The sequence below is a fragment of the Stegodyphus dumicola genome, chromosome 6 (genome assembly GCF_044657685.1).
Source record: "Stegodyphus dumicola isolate Sdum_Otavi_A_Nest chromosome 6, ASM4465768v1".
Taxonomy (NCBI): domain Eukaryota; kingdom Metazoa; phylum Arthropoda; class Arachnida; order Araneae; family Eresidae; genus Stegodyphus; species Stegodyphus dumicola.
Window position 1 is genome coordinate 185669640 of NC_140773.1, and position 25864 is coordinate 185695503.

The window sequence follows — 25864 nt, forward strand, 5'->3', positions numbered from 1 at the left end:
GTTTTTTTTCAGATACAATATTACCATTATAAACTATACACTCAGTTTGTTGTGAAAAACTTCAGTTTACACATCGCTGGCATTATACTGAAATTCATGCATGATAAACTAACAAATCAAAACACAATTTTACGTTATCAAGCTCAGAATGCTCTGAAGCATCATATAAAAGAAAGATAAGCTAAATGACAAATTAAACTGCTTATTCTAGCATTCTCCAATATCTTTATCTAGAGCTCAAAAATTGGAATAATGAAGATGAAAGAATTTTTAATAAATTCAGTAATACTACAGTTATAAAAAAGGCCCAATTCCACCAACATCTATCACTTTGTTATAAAGATTTAGTTCAGTTTGCTTAATTATGGCGAAGCATGCAAGGGGACTGATGCCTCAGGCCTCAGACTTCATTTTGCTGCAGCTAATCAAATGTTGTGCATGCATAGCAAATCCTGGTATGCCATGTTCGCCAAATGACACCATTTGCATTGGGATTGTTGCAGTGTACAGTGTCAGTTCAAAATGTTTAAAACTAGTGATCAGTCCACAAGCGTAAAATACAGAATGATTTGGTTTTTCACAGCAAGGAACGCTTCAACAGTGGATTCATCAACAGATAAGCAGTGTAAGGCCTCGATGAAATGAATGGCAGCAAAGTGTATAAGTGGGTAAGAACTTTCAAGGATGGTTGAGAAAATATCCATGATGAACTTCGATCATGCCGACCATCAGTGATCACAGAAGATTTGATCAATGCCAAGGATGAAAAGATTTGTGATGACCAGTGATTCACAATTTTAACTTTCGCATTGGAATTTCCGAATGTAGGAAGAACAACTTTGCTTGAAATTGTCTCTGAAAAGTTGCAATTTCACAAATTGTGTGCACATTGGGTTCTCAGGCTGCTTACTGAGGAATACCAAATAAAAAGAATGGCTTGTGCTCTTAATTTTTTAGACCGATTCCATAAGGAAGGTGATAAATTTCTAGAGACTATTCTAACAGAATGCAATGTGGGTGTCAGGTTTCTCACATGACCCCAGTCTAAACTTCATTCAATGTAATTGCATCACCATTCAGTGTCAAGCAGACAACCTCAATATGCAAGGTTACGGCAACCATATTTTAGGACATACATGGAGTCTTGTATGTCAAGTTTATGCAGAAATGGACAAATATAAATGCACCTCCTTAATACTAAACTAAACTTAGGTGTGCAATATAGAATAAGCGATAAGGCCTTCTGACGTCTGGTTTCGTTCCTGCATGACAATGCCACGCTCCATTCTGTCATTCACACCCAAAATCTGATCAGATCTTTGGATGGGAACAGAAAAACCACATGGTCTACAGTTCAGGCTTGGCATTGAGTAATTTTCACTTGTTCTGCTACCTAAAGGAGTTTCTCAGTGGCAAGTGCTTCGTCACAGGTAACAAAATTAAAGAAGCAGTTGAAGATTGGTTATCCTCACAGGTGGCAGATATCTATGAGTTACGGCATACAAAAGCTTGTAGAATGTTATAACATGTTTAAATAAATATGGAAACTATGTTTGACAAATAGAGAAATGTGCAAGAAATTAAATAAAAAAGGTTTTTCACAAAAATTTGAGACAGTTCATGTTTTATAACTAATCAAACTTTACATTTTGAATAATATGCATTGAATATATACATACAATTCAAATTTAAGTATTTTTACCTGAATTTCCTCTGATAAAACATCACATTTTCCCAATTGTTTCTGTTGTTTCTAAACACTATGTAATTTTCAATTTGTTTCAGTTGTTTCTAAATACTATGTAATTTTCAATGTATTCAATGTGTTCTAAAAGCATTGCTCATTAATTTAAACATTATTTTACATGGAATTTGTCAAAAATAAATTTCACACTAGGCAAATGAAAGGCTGGGAATTTAACACAGAATTAATATTGCACAGAATGAAAAACTTTTCATTCAGCACAGTAACATGGTAGTTCAAAAACAATTTCAGCCATAATAAAAAGGTAACTTAATCAAATTTTTAGCCTCTTGATTCTATGCCATTCCCAATTAGAAGCTTTACCTATATTATGATAATAAATTGATTGTAAGCTAAGGTCAAATCCCATGCCATGCCTTTTTTATACCAGTGCCAATTCTTTGTAAAGTGCAATCAATCTTCTAAGCTTGTGATGATTCTGTGGAGATAACAAATGCAATTAATAATCGTACTCATTATCCTCAGAATTTCTTTTTACTGTGTTGATTGTATGTCAGAAACTAGCGTGTCAAATGCTGGTATCAATTTTATGCCTTGTCAAAGCTATGTAGCACTGATAAGAATGTAAGCAAGACAGCAATATATCAGACTTAAAAACCAAACCAATTTTTTTTTTTTTTTTTTTTTTTTTTTTTGCATACCTAATAGTTAATTTTTAACTGCTTTATGTTTCTATAATGTCAAAGATAGACTCTTGTTATTAGAAATCTTAAGTATAGTAATAAATTTTGAAAACACATCTTCTACCCTTCAAGATAAAAATTATTTTTGTAAATATGTTATGTCTGAAGAAAAGAGATTAAATGTAATAAACTGCATACTAAATGAATAAAAAATGAATTACTAACATTGACAATTCATAAATATTTTAATGTACAAAATATGCATTATTTACATGTAGATTATATTTGCATGGAGAAAGAATACAAACATCGGTCACTTTGGCTACAATGATTTACCAAAGTAACGTCATATCTTTACTACCATAACTCCTAGCAAATAAATTCTTTACATCTTTAATAATTAGTAATTACAAAAATAAGCACATACATCATTAAGTAATGTCACGGGTCCCGAACGTTTAGATCAGAACCCTTATCGGCCTCATCCACCGGGAGGAGGAAAATATCCTGGTGAAGCTAGAAGTAAAACAGAGAATTATGTTTTTTATGCTTAAGAACACAATAAAAAACAATGAGGAAAAAACTTCTGAATATCTTAGCGTTTACACCACAGCATTAAGGTGTCAGGTGCTTTAAATATTTTTTTTAAATCAAACTATTTTATGCTTTTGTATTAAAATTTGATTTCCTATTAACATTTTAAACATTTATTAACTTTAAGAAACTAATGCATTTGCTAGATAATTTCCTTTTTAGTAAAGATTTCATAAATATATCATTTTCCCGCTTGCATGCATGGTTTCTGAGCTAGCAGATTACAATTCCAAGAAATTTTTATGTACGAGTATGTATTTTATCTGTATAAAAATGAACCATTATTGTGCTTTTGACATACAAACTTTTAAACTATAATTAAATCTGCATGTTTATGCATCTGCATTATGAATGCTTTAACTCATATCTTTAGCTCTCTTTATTAATATTAAAAAATATTCTTTACGCTAAGATTTTTCAAAACTATTAATTTTTCTCCTATGTGCACGATTTCTCTGAAATCATTTGTCGGAATTTCAAGAAATTTTGATAACGTATATAAACCCTATATAGGTATAATATGACCATTTATTATGCTTAAAACTTTAAAATACTGCATTAAAACTTGAGAACTCACACTTAATAATTTAATAAAACTTAATATTAAAAAATTGTCAATTTTCCATTCTCAAAACTTGAAAATTTCATTTGTTGGGAAAATGCTTGATTATTTTTAAAATAGGTCATTTTACTTACATCAGTTTAAAATCTAATCTAAGCTAAATCTTACTAATTTGATTGGTATTTGCACAAATAGTGTACCATCTATGGGAAGAAAAAAAGGATTTGTTTGTTCACTAAAAAAAGGGGATAATATGCATTTAGAAAAGTTAGCATCATTTCATTCTATAATGCACCAGCAAAATCCTTTTACAAGATACTCAAGTTATAGCTATTGCTAACTTTATTCAAGTGATCGGATATGCCACTGTGAATTATAAAAATTGCTTATATCAGATTATGAAATGTATAGTTTAATTTGCCCTATAACTACAAAATTGTTTGGTGATATATTTCAAAACTTTACTCTCTTGCTCGGATGTATCTGAAGAACATTTTGTGCTTTTATCAAAAATCTGAAACAAGTAAAAATATGAACGCAAATGTTTTAATAATTTAGCTGTCTTAAGATTCCTTAGTTGAACATATGGATAGAATTTCGGATTTTGGGAAGCATACTCATATAATGCAATCAGCTTTTGAACCACACCTGATCAATGGAACTCAGTTTGAAGAACACAATACTATTAAATCTTTTTTTGTAATACCAAATCAATACTGATGGAATACCAAATATGAAAAAATGTAGCTGAAACTCAAACTTGCATGCCTTGTGCTTGCCTTCTTTGTTCGTTTCCACTTATTATTGTGAATCAACATTTCACATTTAACACAAATAAAAAATAATTTTAGATCACAGATAACTGATGTTCATTTAGAAGATCTATAAGTTACAAACCTTGAAACGAATATTCGATTCATTCAAGCAATAAAAAAAAAGCAAAAATCACATTAAATTACACTACGTATATTATGAATGCAAACTAAAGCAATTACCTGATATTTTCAGGGCCTCACATGCAACTCAAATATTTTTGTGTGTAATGTTGTTTGCATTAAAATAAATCTATTTAAAAATAATTCGATAATAATTGCAGAACAACAACACTCAAGATTCTGTCAACTTGTGTAGCCTTTTAACCTATTCATAATGAAAAACGGATCAATTTTATTCCATAGCCACTCAAATTTATATTCTTGTATTTATTAGGTGGAGAAATTTTTGACATTTGAGGATACAATCATGTGAAATATATCTGCAAAGTTAATTTTTGATCTGATATTATGTTCAGAAATTATCAAGGTGAGTAAATAACAGAATTACAACAGAAATTTCTTAATCTTTAAAAAATTTCATATTTGAAAGTGAGCCTTTTCCAGTTACATTCATCACAAAAAGGAAATATTCTCACAGCAATTTCCGTTTTGGAGAATGCAAAAAAACATTTTTCACTTATGTGTATAAAATGTGCAGGTGAAATGGTGCAGACCTTCACCATTTCACCTGCTTTCTTTCACATAATTTAACAAGATTAATATTCATTTTCAGAAGCATAATGATATTTCAAAACCACCAATTCACAGAAATAGGATCCTTGCTGTAAAAAAAAAAAAAAAAAAAAAAAAAAACTGCTACTTCCCCCCCTCAATGTTTTATGATTTATCTGTCTATTCTAAACATTCAAACCTCTGAGGAAAAAATCTGACTTTAAATTTATAAATCTTTTATTTTTAGATAAAACATTCTAGGAGAAACATCCTACAATTCTGGTTAAAAATCACTGTGCTCAGAAGCTTCAAATGATTACATTCTAACATTTTCAAAGCTTGATTAAACATAAAAAAAACATAAATTGTACATATGTGTTTCTATCACAACATATTTTAGTATCTCTTAGCAATGATTAAAATTTATATCAATGAATCTGATCCGGACCAGAGAAAAATTACAAACGGGAAAAAATATCTGCACATCACACGAAACTGATTTTTAAAAACACATTGCCAGCTACTTACCTACTGTGTCTGAAAAAGTCCTGAAATTTCCTCTGCCAGGAGGCCTTGGAGGATTTCTAAAATAAATAGCAATATTTAAAAAATGCATAATTTTGAATAGTGTATAAAATATTTACATGTATTTTACTGTGCTCCTTAAATCACATCAGAGAAAGAACAAACAAAAGTGCAGTACAGTACAAAGTCCATAATCTGGACTCACCGGGACTTTGAAGATTCCAGATTAGGGTTTTTTCCACATTATAGATCATCAATTTAAATCATGTAAGATGGCATGCAGAAATTATACAATTAAAAATATGAAACCATAATTTATGAAATAAAGAGCAATTATGATCTAAAGGGTATCAAAATTTACAAAAAAAAAACAAAAAAAGCTTAATATTTATTTGTTTACTTTATTAAACATTTCTTTCAATGTAAGTTGTTTCGTTTTTTGTGCTAATACTTTCTCTTTAATTCTATAAACAGACATAATTTCTTGTTCAGTTACAAAGTTCCACTGTTCAAGTACTGTAATTGCTGTGTAGAGAATACCGACTAACTTGTCAATCATAATTTTTTTCGTTTTCAATAACCTCTCTGTCACTTTCTTTACTATCAGAAGTGGTATCTTCTGGATCTAGTACCATACTACAGATTTCACCGTCTATTAATTGATTGATGATTGGGGCATGGTCGTCGCAATGAAAAACTTCTGTTATATCATTTTTATTTATTACCGCTTCTCCACATTTCTTTACAAAATCCAGTAACTGGAAAATTTCATCTTTGGTTTGCGATGTCCGAAAACCTTCAAATTCGCGGCTATCATCCTTACCCTCCTCACCATGAAATATGGTACCTGGCCATAAATTATGTCAAGCATTTTTTAATGCATCTGGAGACACATCCTCCCACAATCTTGTGATGCTCCACACAGCAGATTTTATGCTAAAAAATTTCAAAAAGTCTTGAACAGTCTTGCCAAAAATTGTTCAAGAAAATTAACATAGATTTTAAAAATGCTACTTTATATTTGCATATCAGTGCGTGCACTACTCCCATATCCATAGGCTGAAAGATAGACATACAATTTGGAGGGAAGAATACAGATACATTATCTTTCACTAAAACTTTAAATGAAGTATGTGCCGAACCGTTGTCAACCATCAGGACTATTTTAAGTCATCAGGTAAACCAACCGAATTCAAATGTCGCCGAGCCTTGGGTTTTAAAAAGATTTGCAAACCAATCATTCACCAACGCTTGTGTCATCCATGCTCTTTTATTTGTGCGATACATAACAGGGAAAATCGTTACTCCTTTAAATGTTTTTCTTTTTTCTTTTTCTTTTTTTTTTTTTTTTTCATGATCATCACTTTTAGCCTAACAAACCCTTTTTCTGTTATTCATTTCAAGTGGAGTGTCGGAATCCACAAAAAATTCAAAGTTCCTTTTTCTTTTTACTTACGTCATATGCAGTTGACTTTCCAATGTCATACTCCTCGCATAATTTTGAGACGGGTAGGCCTTTATCCATATTTTGCAGCAATTCCACTTTTTGTTTGATGGACATCGAAACATGCTTTCGCTTCGTGGATCCTTTGGCAGCTCCAGAATTGGAAACTCTTTTTGACATAATCGAAAGCTCAAGCTTAATTTTTATAAAATTGCTTTAACAGTCTGCAAAAAATAATAAGCCGGATCTAATTAGAAGATTAAGGAACAGCAGAATCTGCAACATTAACTGAAATGCCTTAGAATCAGTTTAGCCTAGCTTTTACCGTCCGTTATACATTAAACATGTTATGCGCATGCCTAAAGCATACAAAAAAAAAGTTTGTGGCTTTGATGTACGGATTATAGATCATTCCGGATAATGGATGTCCGGATTACGGACTTTGTACCGTATATGATTTACAATAAATACTGCAAGAACTCTGTAAACTTGGCAATTCTCATCTCTGCAAGGTCTTTGTTACTTTTTGTTCAGTACTCTGCCAAATTCTAGAAATGTATCTTGGCAAATATCTTCATCTTAGTTTGATGTGTAAAAAATGAATATTGTGCATAAAATAATTTCTCACTTCCTGAGAATCAGCACTTCCATTTTCATCACCAAAATTACTTTTAAATTAACTGTAAAAATACAGTTAATTTAGAAGTCAAACAACCAAAAGCAGCGGCGTTATATTTGCAGATTTTCATGAAATTGTGAAAATTTGCAAATATAACACTGATTTTTGTTGTTTGACTTGATTAATATTTGTTCGGCGTGTTATTTCAACCTAATAAATACAGTTTTTTCACTGTTAAGTCAAAAACTTCTGAGTTATCTATGAAAAAAGCATGACTTTGTAATATAAGAAATTATGAAAAATGTTTTTATTTGTTCAGCAACTTAAATCTGATACATTAAGAATTATTCAATTAAATTAACAATTTGAAATTCTATTTCTAAATGAATGATTAAGGACAAGTATTACTATTGTGAAAATCTGCCTTAAGGCCTTATATCCAACTGGAGTAAAATTTAAAAATCTGCCATGTAGTTCCCCCCCCCCTAAATTCACGTTTCTTATAAAATTCTTCTTTTTATAATTATTTATAAAAAGAACAATATCTATGAGCCATTAAGATACCCAAAAAAAAAAAAAAAAAAAAAAAAAACATTTTTTGCCAATTTACAGTTTTTATGGGGACAAAGATAATCAGAAAGTACAATAACTCATCTCTTTGAAATGGGACACCAAAGGCATATGTCATAATTACTAGCAGCTGGCAGTTTTTTAATTACTACATGCTTATTATTTCTACTTATTTTATAAATGCATGGACATTACTATTTTTAAAATATATTTACAAATATAAAATGTTCATTTCAAATAAAATTATCCTGAAATTGCACTAATCATTAGAAGTGAATTAGTTCAACTTATCAGCTGGATAATTTTACTTACCCTCTTCCTGTACTGGACCGACTTCCCTGCCGTGAATCATTCCCAGCACTTAATAAAGGCTATTGAGAAATAACTTCTTATTATAAATCATATCATATGATGCAAATGCAAAATTTTATGAAGTACATTAAATATAAATAAATTTGTGTAAAAATTTTAATTTAGAGACTATTATTATCATGTATTCATCATTCAAAGCAAATAAACAATAGAGTAAAAAAAAATTGTTAGTTATGAAATGTGGGGGGGTGGAAAGGTTCTATATCTCTCGTTCTACTGGGTCGATTGACGAAATTCAAATTGTGTTTTTCATGTCTCAAAAGCACAACTTAATACTGCTCTAATATAGGTACAATATTCACTTTTTCTGAAATTGCATGCGAATTTTTTTCCATATTTCAATTCTATGACTCAAGTTATGCCTAAATAATAAATTTTGTAAAATCTGGTGCAAAATTTATCTTTGATGCAATTTTTTTAGTTTGTGTTAGGAATAATTCATTAGGCAACTTCTTAATTTATAGCAAACTATTTTCCCCCTTTTTCTTTTCTTTTTTTTTTTTTTTTTTTTTCTGTAAACAAGCAGGAAAAAAGTCATCTTTCATTATTTCAAATCATTTTAACAAAGTGTGTAAACCACATTTGTCATTATTATCCCTTATAATAATGTGCCAAATTTCAAAATGCACCAATATGTAAATTCAAGTATATCCTAGGAAATTTTGAATTAAAAAACTCTAATTTTTTGCAGGTACAATTTGAAATACATCTACTTTAAGATGATGGTAAAAATTTTATAGGTAATAATTCAAAATTTTTTTTTCAAAATATTTATAAAAATTATTTGAAAAATAAATCATAAAAAATGTGCGAATTATATTTGGATTAAGCCTAAATTTCAAATTCTGGAAGAAGAAATCAAGTAAGTTTAATAAAAAAGAGATATTAATAAATATATATCAAATTTAATTAAATTGTTTCACAAGAAAAAAGTTAAATTAAATTTAAATAATTCTCTTGCGCCATTGCTGCAAGGAATGAAATTTGAATTTAACAAATATTCTCTATTTGTATAAAGTAAATATAAAATTAATAAAACTTTAATTAAGAAATTTTAATTGCAAAGAAATAAAAATAATTATTATTGCTGCGAACTAATTTACAATATTGTTTAAATTCTAAGAGCGTATGTAAATTAATTGCACTGATCTAAAACCATGAAAAAATATATTATTCCAAAAAATGAAATTTATTATTCCTAAAAATTGCATAAGTGAGTAATTGTTGAGTAGGCAGGAAACAGGCTTATCAAGGGGAAGTTGCCTCCATACCTAACTCTTCAATTCAATAACTACTCAAATTCGTTTTTCGTCATCAATATAGGCAAGAGTAAAAGTAAAATCAAATGCTGTGAATTACAAAAGAAATTTAAACAGTGGAATTTTGAGAAAATAGCAAGTTAAAATTAATTAAATTAATTAAAAGTCAATTAAGAGTAGAAAACCAAAGTAATTTAAAAACTCTTGTCTACAGGAAACTTCCCCAACATGAATTATGCATGTAAACCTAAAATAAATTATATACAACAATCAAAATATAAAAATAATGATGCTACTTTATAAATAATGTGTTTTATTATGCATAAATTCTGTGTTTTAAATATTATTTACAGCTTCTAAATATAAAAAATCAATTTTATTTTGCATTTTTATTTAAAATAAAAATTTTATTGTTTATCATATTTTATGTAATTTTATGTCGTGGATGATGTAATGAATGACGCCACATTACTTTAAAAGTAATTGATTTCAATATTTATAAATTTAATTTACTGTTTTAAACATTATTTATGGCTGTTAAATATTAAAATACAATTTAATTTTGCATTTTTAAATGATTTTATTATGTATGATTATTTAAATAATTTAAATTCTGGTCGTGATGTAATCAGCTCCCTGATTGGTTACAGAATATTTGTGCATTAACGAGCTGTAATCAGCTCCTGATTGGTTACTGAATATTTGTGCATTACCGCGCCATTTTAAAATTTTATTATTTATCTCTTCGAATTCCTTAGATTACATTTTCAAAATTTTTCTACAAATTTTTTCCCTTAGATTACATTTTTTTAAATTATATAAATATATGACAGGTTAAATACTCAAAAAATTGGAAGTACATATTTTTCTTTTGCTTTATAATTATCTCCTTCAATTTTTATTAAAAAATACACTGTTTTCAAAAACTGCCGAGATATTTATTGCCACATGTTTTAATGTTAAATAATTATATCCTATAAAACTTATTTTAATTTGAATTTAAGTAATATTTTAATTCTTTTAAAAGTTGGTATAACGTTTTTAATTCGATATTAAATTTAAGTAATGTTTTAATTCAATTAAATGTTGGTACAATGTTTTTATAGCAGTGTTTTTATTCTATTTCTTTGCTACATGAAAGTAATAATTTAACCTTACTTTAGTATTTTATACTCATAGCAAATGTATTTATTTACATTTGCCTGCCATCTTAAAAATGACATTTTCAACAAAAAATTAATCCATTATTTTAACAATATTAATTTTTTTAAAGTTTCAAATACTTAACTACGCGTAAAATACGTAAAAACAGTTTTTTTCAAGATGGCCGACGATTGTAAAAACCGCGCTAATGTCAATCTCCAAAAATCCGTGCTACCATCTTACCAGAGTAGCACCAAAATAATAATAATAATAATAAGGCTAGTAAATAGCAAGTTTTAATTTAGCTTACCAAGTTGAATTTCTGAGTTGTCCTAGCATTTGCTAAACTAGTTGAGTTGAGTAGTTTGTTACTGCTAAACTGTAAAAATAGAGGTCTAATACTGTGTAACGCTGCTACCTGTGAGAGCTATTGTAAAAACCTATATTGTAAATTTTAAAAACGTAAAATGCTCATTTTGTGTGCAAAAATATTGCTAACTTTGAGTTATTGTTAAAAAGTATAAAAGTAAAAAATATGTACTGCTACTGTTTGTGAAAATAGATGTTGCAAACTACTAAAGAATAAAAAAAAAATTTGAAAAAACATTTTTAGTAAAAAATTTGAATAAATAATTTAATTGAATAAATTTAAATTGAATTAGAATTGGAATAGAAAATTACGAATTGAAATAGAGAATTACTGCAAGAAATTTTTTGTACTAGACTGCATTATTTAAAACTGAAGTTACAAGTTCAATCAAATCCTTAACTAAATACTGGCCAAAGGTAAGGAAATTAGAAAAATTAGATATAAAATCTTCACTCAATTCGGGCTATAATTGAGACTTTTGAAAAGAGTTGGCCCTTCATTAGTAAAAGGAAAGACACCAGTATTGATAAAATATACATTTTTACAAAATATATTTACTAGTAATCCTTTAACTCTTCAAAATCAAATTTAATTAACAATGAGGAACTAAAATTTTGATAGCTAAATTTTTAAAAACTACTTTTGCGATTTTTACAAAACTCAGCAGTTTGGCATAATTTGAGTCATAGAATTGAAATATGGAAAAAAATTGGCATGTCATTTCAGAAAAAGTCAGATTTTTTGTCAAAGTACCTATATTAGAACAATGCTATATATAAATCTAATACATATCCTCAGTAGGCTTTTGAGACATGAAAAATGCAAGCTGAATTTTGTCAATCAGCCCAGTGGAATGGGAAATGTAGGATTGTCCTTTTGGGGGGGGGGGGAAGGAAATGTACCTTAATTTACATTACAGCTAATATAAACTACCACTGTAATGAAACTGTATTGTTATTTAATTTGCTTACAATGTTATGTTTACTTAATAACTCTTGCAGCTAATCACATTCTTTACAATAGAGTCTGGATGATGTCAAAATATCCTAAGCAGAAGAAAATACTTCTCTTTAAAAGCTTATTATACCCCTGGAAGCTAAAACACTTTATCTCTTTCAAGAAACCAGTTTGCATCATTATATGCTGCATTTTCCTTCCTTTTGTATTATTAATACACACCTTTAAAGATCAGTCCAATTGCAAACAGGGAAGACAAAAAAGGAGAAAACAAAATTAGTATAAGAAACTCAAATCATTTTTAAGTACTTTAAAGGTCCTTAGCACTGGTCTAAAATGGTTAAAAATATAATTAGAAGGGAAATTACAATGCAGTAAAATTTCAGTTCTTATTCAGTGTTTGAGTAAAAGAAATTAAGGGCCTCATAATTATTCGGAAAAATTCAAAAATGATAAAACGAGATTAAGTGAACACAACTCCTCATACAGGAATACTTCATTTTCCTTTCATAGCACTCTCTGCCATCTAATCCTGGCAAGAATCAGATCCTGACAATCAAGTGCTATGTCACCAAAGTAGGCAATCTGGAATTTACCAAAAATGTATTTATCTGGCAACTTACTAATGGTTGCACTTTGTAATGCATGTGGTTTTGAAGTTTGTGGTTTCTGCTTGTTGCGATTAGTGTGTGAAGTTCCCCTCCCCCATCAATAAATTGTAATGCCACTGTGGGGTCTGCCTGATAATGGAAAAGAAAAAGGTTGTATTGTATTTTTTCCAGAAGTAGGGTGTTTTGTCTAGAAGCAGAGAGTACAGGAATGTGTATTACATCAAGTTAATTTGGAGAATTCTCTAAGTTAAAACATGTCGATAAAGAAAGCAGTGCCACGTTGCTCTGTAATGTTGAGAAATTTGCAATTCTCTGATTTTTTTTAGTTCAAAACAAATTGCTGTATACATGGGCAGAAGACCAGGGAAAAAGAAATTTAAGTGTTTTATTATGGATGTTAATTATGTGTTTAATTCAGTTAATGTTTTACTGTTTTATGTAATTTTCAGAGTTTCATTACGGATGTTTTTTACATAATTTTCAGTCAGCTGCTATTTTTAAAATAGCTACTGTTTTTCAGATGTTAAATTGGAGAAACATTAGTCGCCAATGACTGGCGAATTTGCGAGAGGGTTGGGTGGTTAATTAGAGAGTACTCAAATATTTAACTGTATGACTGAAAATAAAACTATAAATTTTTAATTATATATGAAAAATAATTCCTCTGAAAAAAGGATATAAAATAAAACTATTATAATTAATGCTTTTATATAATTTACCATTTTTAATACATACAATGGGTGATAATACAGTCTAAGAATAAATTTATATTTGATATCTTTAAATGCAACTAATAAAAAAATATTACTTACATCCAACAAACTCCTGAAGCTGCAAAAATAAAAAAAAAGGCTGCATAGTAAAAATATTATAACTCTCATGCACACACACACACACACACACACACACACACAAAAAAAAAAAAATAAAAAAAAAAAAAAAAAAATAAATAAATAAATAAAAATCAAAACTACATTAGAAAATGTAGAAATTTTAATTTTAAACCTTTTAGATTCTGAAAACCATGTATTTTTGGTCATATGTTGTAATACATTCATCTTTTCATACACAAATCTACTTTAAGAAATTAAATGACATTGTTTATATAGTAATTTGAAAGAAACTGCGATAAATTGTGAAACTGTGAATATATTACAGGCAACGACAGGTATGGGTTATTTGAATGGAAGTTCAACAAATAAATTTTGAAATAAATATCCAGATATGGCATTACATTAGTGCTTTTCCAACTTAAAGAAAACAAGTTATCACAGGTAAAAAAATTGTAACATTTCTTAAAACACAGATATCACAGGTAAAAAAATTGTAACATTTTATTTTACAATGAAATGTAATGAAACCATAACATTGCTTACAATATATCTTTCAGCACTGATTACAAAATAGTCAAGTACAATTTTTTATAATTAAATCCACTTGTCTGTCCTTTCTGAGGCAAACAAACCAATAATGTTTTCACAGAATTTAAGTATGTTATTTTTTATTATTTATTTATTTTTAATTAAGAGCATGGCTAGGGTGCTTAGTTTGTCCTCACTCAAAGTGCTTCTTAAAAATATCTTAACTCATTTTAGAGTTGAGAAGTATCTTTCAGCCTCAGCAGTTGTCATGGGAATAACAATATTAACTAGCAACAGTTTGTAGGTCTCCGAAAACAGCTGTAAATTGTTTTCTTCCTTTAAATTGTAGAAGATTAATGGCTACTAATGGCTAGAAGACTAATGGCTCCTGTAAATTGCTCCCAATACAGTTTTCAGACATAGTACATAATGAGGTAACATAATATGTAACAAAACATAACAAGGTAACAAAACATAATACTGTTGCATGCGTACAGGTTTGTTACGAAATGAATGCACAAGTCCGATGAGAAATGAACAAAATTTATTATTATCACAACAAAAATGCTTAAATCTCCTCAGATAATCATGCAGTATTACAATATCTCACAGTAGTTATCTCTTAACTTCTCAAACGTTCAAGAGAACTTAATTCAAAACAGCTAAGGAAAGCTAATCCGCGAATTCGCTACAATCAACAAGAGCAGTTTTCTAAGCAAACTCTTAAAACAATGACAAACAATTTAACTAACTAAAATAACTGACTAACTGAATTGAGATGTTTTCCTCCTTTTTATAAGATGTTTAAATCGTGCGCGAGAACTTTCTCGAAATCAAAAAGAGATATTTATTTATTTATTAAATGTTAAATGCATGTGCTCTTCCGGCTTAGCTTTCCTTCAATATTTGTCACGCGCTGCACTGCATGGGGAATAAAACAATTTAATTTATAATTCAACTAACATCAGCTATTTAAATACCAAATCTGTAACAATACATAACGAGGTATTATATGTCTCCACTCTAAAATGATATTAATATTAATTTAGTCATGCAGTGTAAATAAATCTTCTACTTTAGATATAACCATGTATGCAATGAAGATAAATTCATAGTTTTAAAAGAAACAGCAAAATGACCTGTATGTTGTAAATGAAAGGAACATACCTGAAGTTTTTAAGTATTGCAAAGTGAATGCAAATACACCAAACAGTTCACTGAAACTATGGTGTGGTCACTTAACTCTAATTGACTTTAAAGAATTGCATTCTAAAATGATGATGTATTGTCTAAAGATTCTAAAATGTAAAAATGAAATCTTATTTTGTGAAATTTATACAAAATGCAAACAAAGTTATGATTCCCAAAAGACAATATGCAATAAACTAAGATATTCTTGAACTTGTACACACTGATATTTGTGGGCCTATGTATGTCGCATCTTTAGGTGGTATAAAATATTTCATAACATTCATTGACAACAAATGGTGAAAAATTATTGTGTATGCTCTATGGAAGAAGTATGGAATTTATCGGAAAGCAAATGAAAGTCTTTAATGTTATGTAGACGATAACTGAGCCAAAAAAATACTCTCAACAAGAAATCATTTACTAGCTGTGGTTTCATATTAGCAGAATACCTGATTTCATGGAAATCACATAAAAAAAGGATTATGGCGCTAGCAAGTACTGAAGCAGACAATATAACATTAACTGAAGTTTCAAAGAACAGATGCACTTTACCATTTGCTATTAACAGAGCTAGGTTTTTCGGAGAAGACAGGACCAACTGTGTTATATAATGATAATCAAAATAAACAGTATTTAGTGAAAAATCCAGCTCATCACTCTCGAACAAAACATACTGATACTCATTTCCATTACATTAGAGAGTTGGGTACTTTTCCGTTTTGCCGGCACAGGCGATAAGGTCTTTAATAATGGTACGACTGATGCCAAACAGAATATCCTTGCTGGTAACCTTTTAGGATTCATTTTCAAAACAAGTCACAGCCATTTTTTTAACAGATTGATTGCTTCTTTCAATACTGGCATAAAATTAATTACATAGAATTTTTACCAGATAGTTCAGTTTTATGCCATACGGCCATTAAGTCAATTAGGAAGTCAATAGGCCATTAATTAAGTCAATTAGGATGAAATCACACCACTCAGCCAAGAACAAAAATATAGAAATGGCAAAGTCAAGGGTTAAATTCATCAATTCTAATGAGAATGCACTAGCGAAGTAAAGCACTGTAGTTTTACATAACTTCTGACTGAGTAAGCTAATAGTAAAAACTGAAATAATTCTTGCATTTAAACTTGTATTACAAATCAAGATTTAATTTGAAATTAACATAGATAATTACTGAAAGAATTCGATTTTTGCAGCGTAGTTTATGTGAGATGAGATCACTTGGGTTCACGTGATACGAACCGGCAAATCAGGATGTTGAATCATGAAAGCACAGTAAACTCTTAAAATAATGTCTTTTTACAAATTTATTGTTTTTACTTATTGGCTTCTTACAAAATTTTAAATGATATTAAAATGTTTATGCCTTCAAAATAAAAAATTCTCAGAACTAAAATTTTTTTAACATTTCTTATGCGTATACTGTATGTTGTCACCAATAAAGTCTGCTTGGCGAGATTTGCGGCGGCGAAACTGAAAAGTACCGAGAGTTGTAATATGATGAAAAGGAAACTAATGTTAAGTATGAATCTACACTAGAAATGCCTGTCAATATTTTAATGAAGAATCTAGGTAGGGACAAACATGGAAAATATATGAACCTATTACATCTTAAACTTTAGCTAATGAATGCTTTTTTCTATTTTAGCGTCTGTGAAGGAGAGTGTTGGGAAATTTGCTTTCCCCCGTTGCGGCTATACAGCACTAAAGAGGGCTACAGGCTGCTAAAAAGGATAAGTACTACATAATCATCTGATAGAAGTCCAATTTGATGCGTAGAATCTAGATATGGAACATGGTTGTCGAAAAATAGATTAAGAATAGGAATTTAGCAGAGTGTCCCAAACAGTATTTACTACAAAGCCATATAGACTCTAATGACATGTTGCAGCAGTTTATACCAGTCAAATTAATCACCTACTATCAATCTCCATGTGCTGGTTTTTCTAACATTTCATCAGTTGACAAGCCTTGTTAATCTGTTTCATAAAGCTTGAGGAAAAGCATACATTAAAATGTATGTATCAAGTATACTCCTTTGATGGGCAAATACCATCAACATCACAATAACTGAACAACAGAAGAGAAATTTTTGGCATGACATTTGCAAATAGTCGTCGAGTGTTTGTCTTTGCTAGTAAAATGAAAACAATCACTATGTGGATGAATCTATTTTAGGTAAGCTCATTATCTCAACATACTGAGGAAGGGGCAAATTATGCAAATATTTCTTAACTGTTCAGACTGGCACTAAACTAACCATGGGGAAAAATATGTGGAAAATAAAGCAAGTAATTGAAATAAACGGTACTATTCCGTTTTGAGGACCGTAAAAAAATTGCAGCGAAATTGTATGCGCAAAAGCACCAAATCTAGCAAACGCACCCATTTAATAGCGTGCCAAATTTAGTGTACGCGCTGATTTCAAATTTCGTAAGTTTAGATATTTCTTAAAAAGCCATTGAAATACTAGTTTAACTTTTAAATCATTTTTTGATATCCTATGGATTTAAGACTTTGGGAATTGTTCATGACGAAAAGTCTGCAATAGAATTTCTTCAAAGAAAAGGCATCATTCATTATATAAAATTATGTTTGAACAACCAACGAGATGAAATTATGCTTTAGCGATATAACTCGGTAGCGAAATAGCGATGCAGGAATCCATTCATGTTTAGCCTTTTTTTATATATAAATTATAATAATGATCTGAAATGGCTATTTACTCTTATGCTTCCATTCAGGTATGTTTAACCTTCTTTTACATAAATTATAATATTATAAAAGTATTACATGAAATTAACCTTTCATCTAACTTAAAACAATAATCTTAGATAGTTATTTACTATTATACTTCTTTTCTTGCATTAGGGTGGCCGGAATTAGTTTTGGCAGCACTGGCATCAACAATAGTTTCCCGATTTTTACGGTCCTCAAAACGGAATAGTACCAAATAAACTAATACACTGAAAGAGGTTTTATCAATACAAATTTCTTTAGTTCAGGAAGGAAAAAATTAGATTCTTATGAAACATAATTGATGAAAAAAGTAAAAATATTAATATATGATAAATATTACTTACTAAAAATACACAACATTAAAGAAACTCCACATCATGTTTGACAATTTGTCGATATTCCACGATGAACTTCCACTAAGTGTCCCTCCTATTAATCAAGAAAAAAACAGAATGTTAACTTTCATATTAACCCATTAACTGCCAAAACTACAAGGAGTGTTTCTTTTCTCATGAAAATAATAACAAATATTAAATTAAGCATTTATAACATAAATTTAGATTGAAAATTTAAAAAAATGCTCTTACCTGTGGAAAAAGCGAGTGTTGCGCTCGTGCAACGTCAGCGGAATAAGACTACGGATTTTTAGTGAGTAGGCTTGTACTCGTGTGATTTTTTTTTTTTTTTTTTTTTTTTTTGAGTGAAGCGCAGGATTTTAGCTTCTTTTTAGCTGTATAACGTTTTATAAATCTACAAATCATTTTACTTGTAATTAATTCAATATTAAAATATACATCGTATTTCTTTTAAAAATACAGATTATTTCAATTAAAAGATTCAAGCATGAAAAGCTTGATTACAATCATGATGTAAAGCTACATTACATACTTTGCATTTATAAACAGTCTGGCTATGGTACTCTTTACAACAGTCTTTTGTTATCAACGGACTTTACGATAAAATGTCTACCATCTCCCTGCAATGGTTTTTGAATGCTGAATTTACAAGGTCTTCCTGTTGCTGATCTATTTCTTGCTTATTCTACACTGTCAATAGGAGTTTTCAAAAGGAATAATGCATTCTCGTGTCTGAAATCTAAAAGAGACTTTATATTTCCAGTAGTAAAACGTGGTGATATTTAGTAAGTTTAGATACGGTCTCACCTCATATAATTTATCAGTATTGTCAAATGCAAGTTCTGCTTCATATTCCTATACTGCAAACGTGATATCGATTCTCGTACAACAGGAACAGAAATGTCCTTATCAAAAGAAGAATAAATATTTTCTTGAGGTAAAGAATGATATCCTGTAAGCAATAATATTACAATAAATCTTCTCATATAGGCTTCAGATGCAATAAATTCTGGGCGCAATAATTTTTTTTTTTCTTTTCCCCGCTGAGCGTATATATTTGTCTGTTCAATGAGAAGAGAGTAAATGTCTAAACCAAAAAGAAAATCGAAAATCTTTGCACTAGTTTTACCTTGTATTTTGCCTTTTATAATTTCTCCTCTATCTCTTTCTTCATGTCCTTCCTGAGACATAACTAACAGTTCTTTTTCTATCCACTTCAAAATTTCAGTCTTCTGCTTTTTGAACATTTTAGTGTGATTATAACTGCTTTTAGAAAGCTGAAACCTACTTCTTACGTGAATTTCAACTTCCCCTGCAGTATCATTTCGTAAAATATCATTATCATTATTTAAAACATTGCCATTCCTTTCTTCTTCGTCACTAGTTTCTGCAATTTCTGGGGGAACAATAACAATATCAGTTGCATTCTGGTCATTATTAACATTATCATCATCTGTTTCTTCATAAAAAAATCTTTGAAGGGCTTCTTCTAATGTAAGATACCTCATTCTAGGCATTTTTAAACAACCAGAGCATGAACCAGAACATTAAAAGGAATGAATGAAGAAGGAGATTGACTACCCGTTTCCAGCTGACCTTGCGTCAGTGCAACACCTGTTTTCCCTTACTTCCGAAAACAAATATAAACATCTTACTGATGTAATGTTCTGATAAACAGTGACCTTGATTAAAAATAGATCACTCATAAAAAACGCGATTTCTTTCGTTAAATATTTTCAGCAAAAATACCCGGTCGAAAATTTTGCTTAAAGTATGAGATTAATTATTATAAACAAAATGATTGTTGAAGGAAAATATTTTTTACAGAAATAATCTTCATAATATTCCCTACACAAAATCTTCTGCTGGTATAAAACATCTTAGGTAGTTATATTTATATACGCATTTACTTTTACCATTGCATCAACGCAACACCAGCGGCTAATGGGTTAACAGGTTTAACTACATTAGTAATTTTTCAGTCAACATTACACCTGTAATTTTCTTTTAACTTCTTAAAATCTCCTACGCAAGTTTTTTTTTTTTTTTTTTTTTTTTTATATATATATATTTTACAAACAGTACATTTATAGCATCATTATGTGTCACACTATTAAGATAAACATAAAGTGATTTTAGATAAATGTGATCATATGGTTAATCTTTGGATTATGGTAACTTGGCGATATTTTGGCAAAAATTTGGTGACCAACCCTGCTACAGCAACATGCTAGTTTTTTTTTTTTTTTTTGACACCATTTTGTTTTCACGAAGTAAAGTATTTTTTTTTTGGACGCCATTTTGTTTTCACGAAGTAAAGGGTTTTTTTTTTTTTTTTTTTTCTCGACATTTTTTTTCCAACAATCTGCTACCCGAATTACGCTTATGCTAGAACTTTTATGGAACAAAAGCGCTTAATCATGACGAAGATTAGGTGCGAAATCTGGAGAAAGTGCAGAATCGCCCACTGCTTGCTACATTTTTAAGAATTGCACATACAAGGTATCATCCATGTATACGTCGACTTATTTTCACTTAAAAAACATCCCAGAATTGCACAAAAATTGCATTGTGCACACTCTTGACTTTATCCATGTACACTGCTAAATTCCTAGCTAGTAAACTTCATCGCCTTACCAAAATGTCGCCAAACTACCTGTTACCATATTCCAAAGATTAGCCGATCATATTTTTATCTTACCTTATGAATAATTAATAAATCAGAAACATTAATATTAATATACTAACTGGTAAATAGTAACAGAATATCATGTGGCCACTAGAATCATCTGATTAGGTTTGGTTCATTTGATTAAGGCAAAGCACTCTAGGGTTATACATCTAAGGAAAGGGATGTTTACATGGATGGTTTACTAAGGGAAACTGGCTCGCATACACATCTCATAAGGGGAAAACCACAACATCCGGCCGATTTTTTAAAATGTCCCGCTATTTAGAAAACATCTGTATTTCTTATTTTAAATGTACTGTTAAAATATATTACCTATTATTTATTAATTATTATAGTGAATATAAAGAAATAAAAAAACACATAAAATGCATGCAGAGTAAACTAAATTAGGCGATGTAACGAGTTAGATTTACTTGGTGGTGTTCGATCATTGTCGTTACTTCTCGTCAAAGAATATGTATTGTTAACGTAGGAACAGCTAGCATTAGCTGAAGGCTTATCTTCTTTCCACACCATAAAGCAAATCAAAGTTTCAGATCAATTGATTGTACATCGCAAATGATCAAAAGATTGTACGACAAAAAATTTGCACGTTAAAGGACAAAAACCGAAGCAATTATCTGTAATGTTTTTCCACCATATCCGTTTTCACAATTGCAGAAAGAATTAGATAAATGCACATTTTATGTCCATATATTATGATATTTCCAACCACAAAGATTTAAAATTATTTCCCACAATTGTTAGACTTTTTGAAACAGGAATTAAAATTAGAATATAGATTTTGTTTCATTGTCAGGTGAAACTTTTGGTAAATCTTCGGATTATAGTAACGTAGCAATTTTTTAGCGAAAATTTGGCAACCAACCCTGCTACAGCAACCTGCGAGTTTTTCTTTTGGACGCCACTTTGTTTTCACGAAGTAAACGCATGTTTTTTTTTTTACTCAACATTTTTTCCAACAATCTGCTAGTCGAATTATGCTTATGCTAGAACTTTTATGGAACAAAAGTGCTTAATCATGACGAAGAATAGGTGCGAAATTGTTTCTAAGTGCTTATTAGCTAAAATCACAATCGGAATTTTCCGGAAAGTCCATTTTCACCAGGGTTCTTACAACACCATTCAAACTTATCTGTAATATTCTTCCTTTTACACAATCTCATGTCATTCCCACATGTTGGACATTCATACATATCTGCAATTAATCCTACACTCATACACCATTCAAGCAACTCTTTTAGATGATCACATAAATGCGATAAAAATTTGGAATTTACTTTAGAGAGGGCCATAGGATCCAAATATTAAACAACACTGTTTCACACAAGATACAAGATGGAATGTACTTCTCAGATTATTGCTAAAGTCCTAGCTAGTAACCTTTATTGCCTCACCAAAATGTCGTCAAACTACCTGTTACCATATTCCAAAGATTTTTTTCCCCCCAATGGCAGATTATGAACAGTTACAGTTTCATAACAGAGTCCATTAATCTATACTAAGGCCAGACGTGGTGGTCTCTTTATTATGGAGACACCTAGTAGGTGGGCCACCATTGTCTCCTATGAAGGGACAGACAGTTACAACCATGCCTTCTGTAGGATTCGAACCCAGTCCCTTCAGTATCGCAGTCAAGTTCCCCTAACCACAATACTGTCTGGGCGGCTGCCGGGTGAAACTTAAATAATTTTTGATTCAATAAGTACTATTTTAAAAAAGAATAATTTGAACAATAAAACTACTGCCTATTGTGAGGCAATAATTTTATTGTTGACACTAACACAAATTTTGGTGGAAAAGCTAGAAGAGGCATCAATAACATTTTTACAAAACTTAAAGAAAGTTTGAACCAAAAAATTATTCGAGTTGGTTGTGCAAGAGCACGTTCTACTCAATACTATTTAAACAGCATCTGACTTACTTCGAGTGGATATTGAAAATATTATTTCAAAAATTTATTCATATTTTTATATATATACTGTACATGTCGAAAGTTTGAAGGATTTTTGTGAAAGCGCAGAAATCGAATATAAAAGAATTATTGATTACAACAAAACACGACGGCTAGCTCTTTTACCAGTTGTAGAAAATACTTTAAAAATATACGAACCATTTAAATCATACTTTTTTATCACAAGATAAATGTCCAAGAATATTACAGCTGTTTTTTGAAAATGACACATCACAAATTTGTCTTCAGTTCATCCACAACCAAGCTACATTATTTCCACACTGTTGCAAAAATTATTGAAAGGGACAAAATTTCAATTACGGAAGTGTCAAATGAAATCAATAATTTAAAAACAAAATTGTGAGAAATAACTGATAACAATTACATTCCTTTAGTTATTCGAAAAGACATCACTAGATTGGAAGAAAAAGGTACCATATTAAACGACCTGATTTTTTTTAAAGAAGTCAGAAATTTTTATAATAACTGCTTGGAATATCTTCAAGAACGGACAGTTCAATTCCAGGATATTAAAAACTTTCATTGGGTGACATTAAAAACCGAAATTTTATGGGAATATGTGGAAAAATCTTTTTAATATGTTAGTAACTATTTTCCAAAAAATAATACTTGCGAAAATGATCTTTTTGATGAGGTGTCATTGGTAAAAAGATGCGTTATTGATGAAAAAATTAAATGCTAGTTGTCTGAAAATGCGGAAACAGACAAAAAATGAATCGAGTTATTCTTTTATTTTAAACAGAATAATATTCTTTATGAATATATTTTGAAAATTGTAGAACACATGTTCTCCCTTCCAGGAACAAATGCAGCAACAGAACGCGTTTTTTATAGTATCAATAAAATATGGACAATTGAAAAAAAGTAGTTGAACCATTAAAACTTTTAAAATCTGTATTAAGCCTAAAGTATAATTTGATCAATTCACGTGAGAAATTTCACATTTTAATAAATGATCTGAATCTATTGCAAAGTATTCACTTGGATAAAAAATATAACCGTGGAAGAAAATCCTAATTTTTTAAATAAAATATTAAATTAATTAAAAAACAATATTCAAATTCTTGTTTTTTTACAAATATTTTTATAGTTACCAACTGTTGTTAAAAAATATATTTTTGTATATTTATAGACATGTATATGAATGTATATAATGAAATATATTTTTTGAATTCTTGGTCTGCTTTCATAACTAAATTATAATTCTCATTTCATTCCATTTGTCCCGTTTTGTGTCAATGAAAATGTGGTCACTTTACCCTAATATCATCAGAAAACTACCCTGAAAACTCACCTTCATTAAGGTGATGGCAGTATTATGAAAGTTCTTACCTTATATTTATGCAACTTTCAAAAGGGTGCCAGCTCCTTCTTGAAAGAATTCTCACTTAGGTTTATTTCTAATACCATTATGCACAAATTTTAGATAGACCGCAACATTTTATAAAAAATGCATAACTTCTATGCGCTTCGTCACATAGATACGTACTAAAAACTCAAGTCAATTATGACACAAAAACTATTCAATTTTAGTGCTGTTCACAAAATAACAAAACAGATCTTAAATAAACAATTTAAAGATTACAACTAATATTGGACATGATCCACTCGCAGATTTCAAATTCTATTCGGCTTGCAGACATGTCAGGAAGCAGAGCTGATACAAGGTACGAGTTTCGCAAATTTTATATTCAGGCATTATTTGAAGAAATATGACCATTAATTATCTACCAAACAGTGATTCTACGTCTTGTGCTTAAAAGTTTTGCAAATAAATACACTGATTTTGCAATCGTAAACTGTACAAAGAGAACTAACTATACAGCGAGTTTCTTAAATATACACACATTAATGAGATAATTGCTAGAAAAAAATATCGAAATATTAGTTAATGAAATAAAAAATTATTACTACAGTATAAAATGATCTCTTAACAAAATACCTAAACTATTTACTAACATATACAATGCATAGCAATCCCTTGAAAATTATTTGAGAAAGGAATAAGGCATTTGAAACGGAAACACCTAGAAATTTTAAATGATACAGAACATTTTATGATCTAAATATTTTTCTTGAAACTTACTTTCTGAAATTCGAGGCATATTAAGAAATAATTTTACTCATACCATAACCTAAACAATGACAAAATAGCAACACGTCACTTTTCCGAAAAGAACCCAATGTCTATTAAACAGTTGCCCTCTGGTGGTTCAAATTGCAACAAATAAAGCATTGGTTATTCAAGAGTTTCTCTTTTAATTTTTAATTAAAGTCACATTTAACGGAACTGTATCCTGCAAATAATTCAGTATAATAATTTGATATTTTACACTGTGATTTCGTACTGATAAAATTTTGTTTAAAAATAAAGAGTTATCAACTCTTTCCGTAAGGGCAGCAAATGGTGCGCGATACCAAAGTAATTAAATACTTCGAAAATAGAAAGATATAACTTAAATTACATATTTTTACTTATAACTATTATTTTATTCCATTTACATTCCTGAAATTATTTCAGTATTCATTAAACAGACATCGTGACAATTAATTCATTAAACTTTATCGTTTATCAATAAAAATGCCGTAAAAAATCTAAGTATGATTTGAATCTGGACGAAGGCAACTAGTTAAATAAGATT

The 25864-nt window shown here is 29.6% G+C and overlaps 1 long non-coding RNA gene across 1 annotated transcript; it reads right to left on the bottom strand.

Annotated features, from left to right (window-relative positions):
• Positions 1-2614: 2614 nt before the first annotated feature.
• On the bottom strand, positions 2615-25463 carry LOC118182366 (uncharacterized). The gene is made up of 6 exons (XR_004757053.2): positions 25309-25463; positions 18544-18628; positions 13714-13732; positions 8502-8560; positions 5560-5615; positions 2615-2904 (listed from the first exon to the last, which is right to left on the bottom strand). It is a non-coding gene; the product is annotated as an uncharacterized LOC118182366 (long non-coding RNA).
• Between the last annotated feature and the right edge of the window lie 401 nt (positions 25464-25864).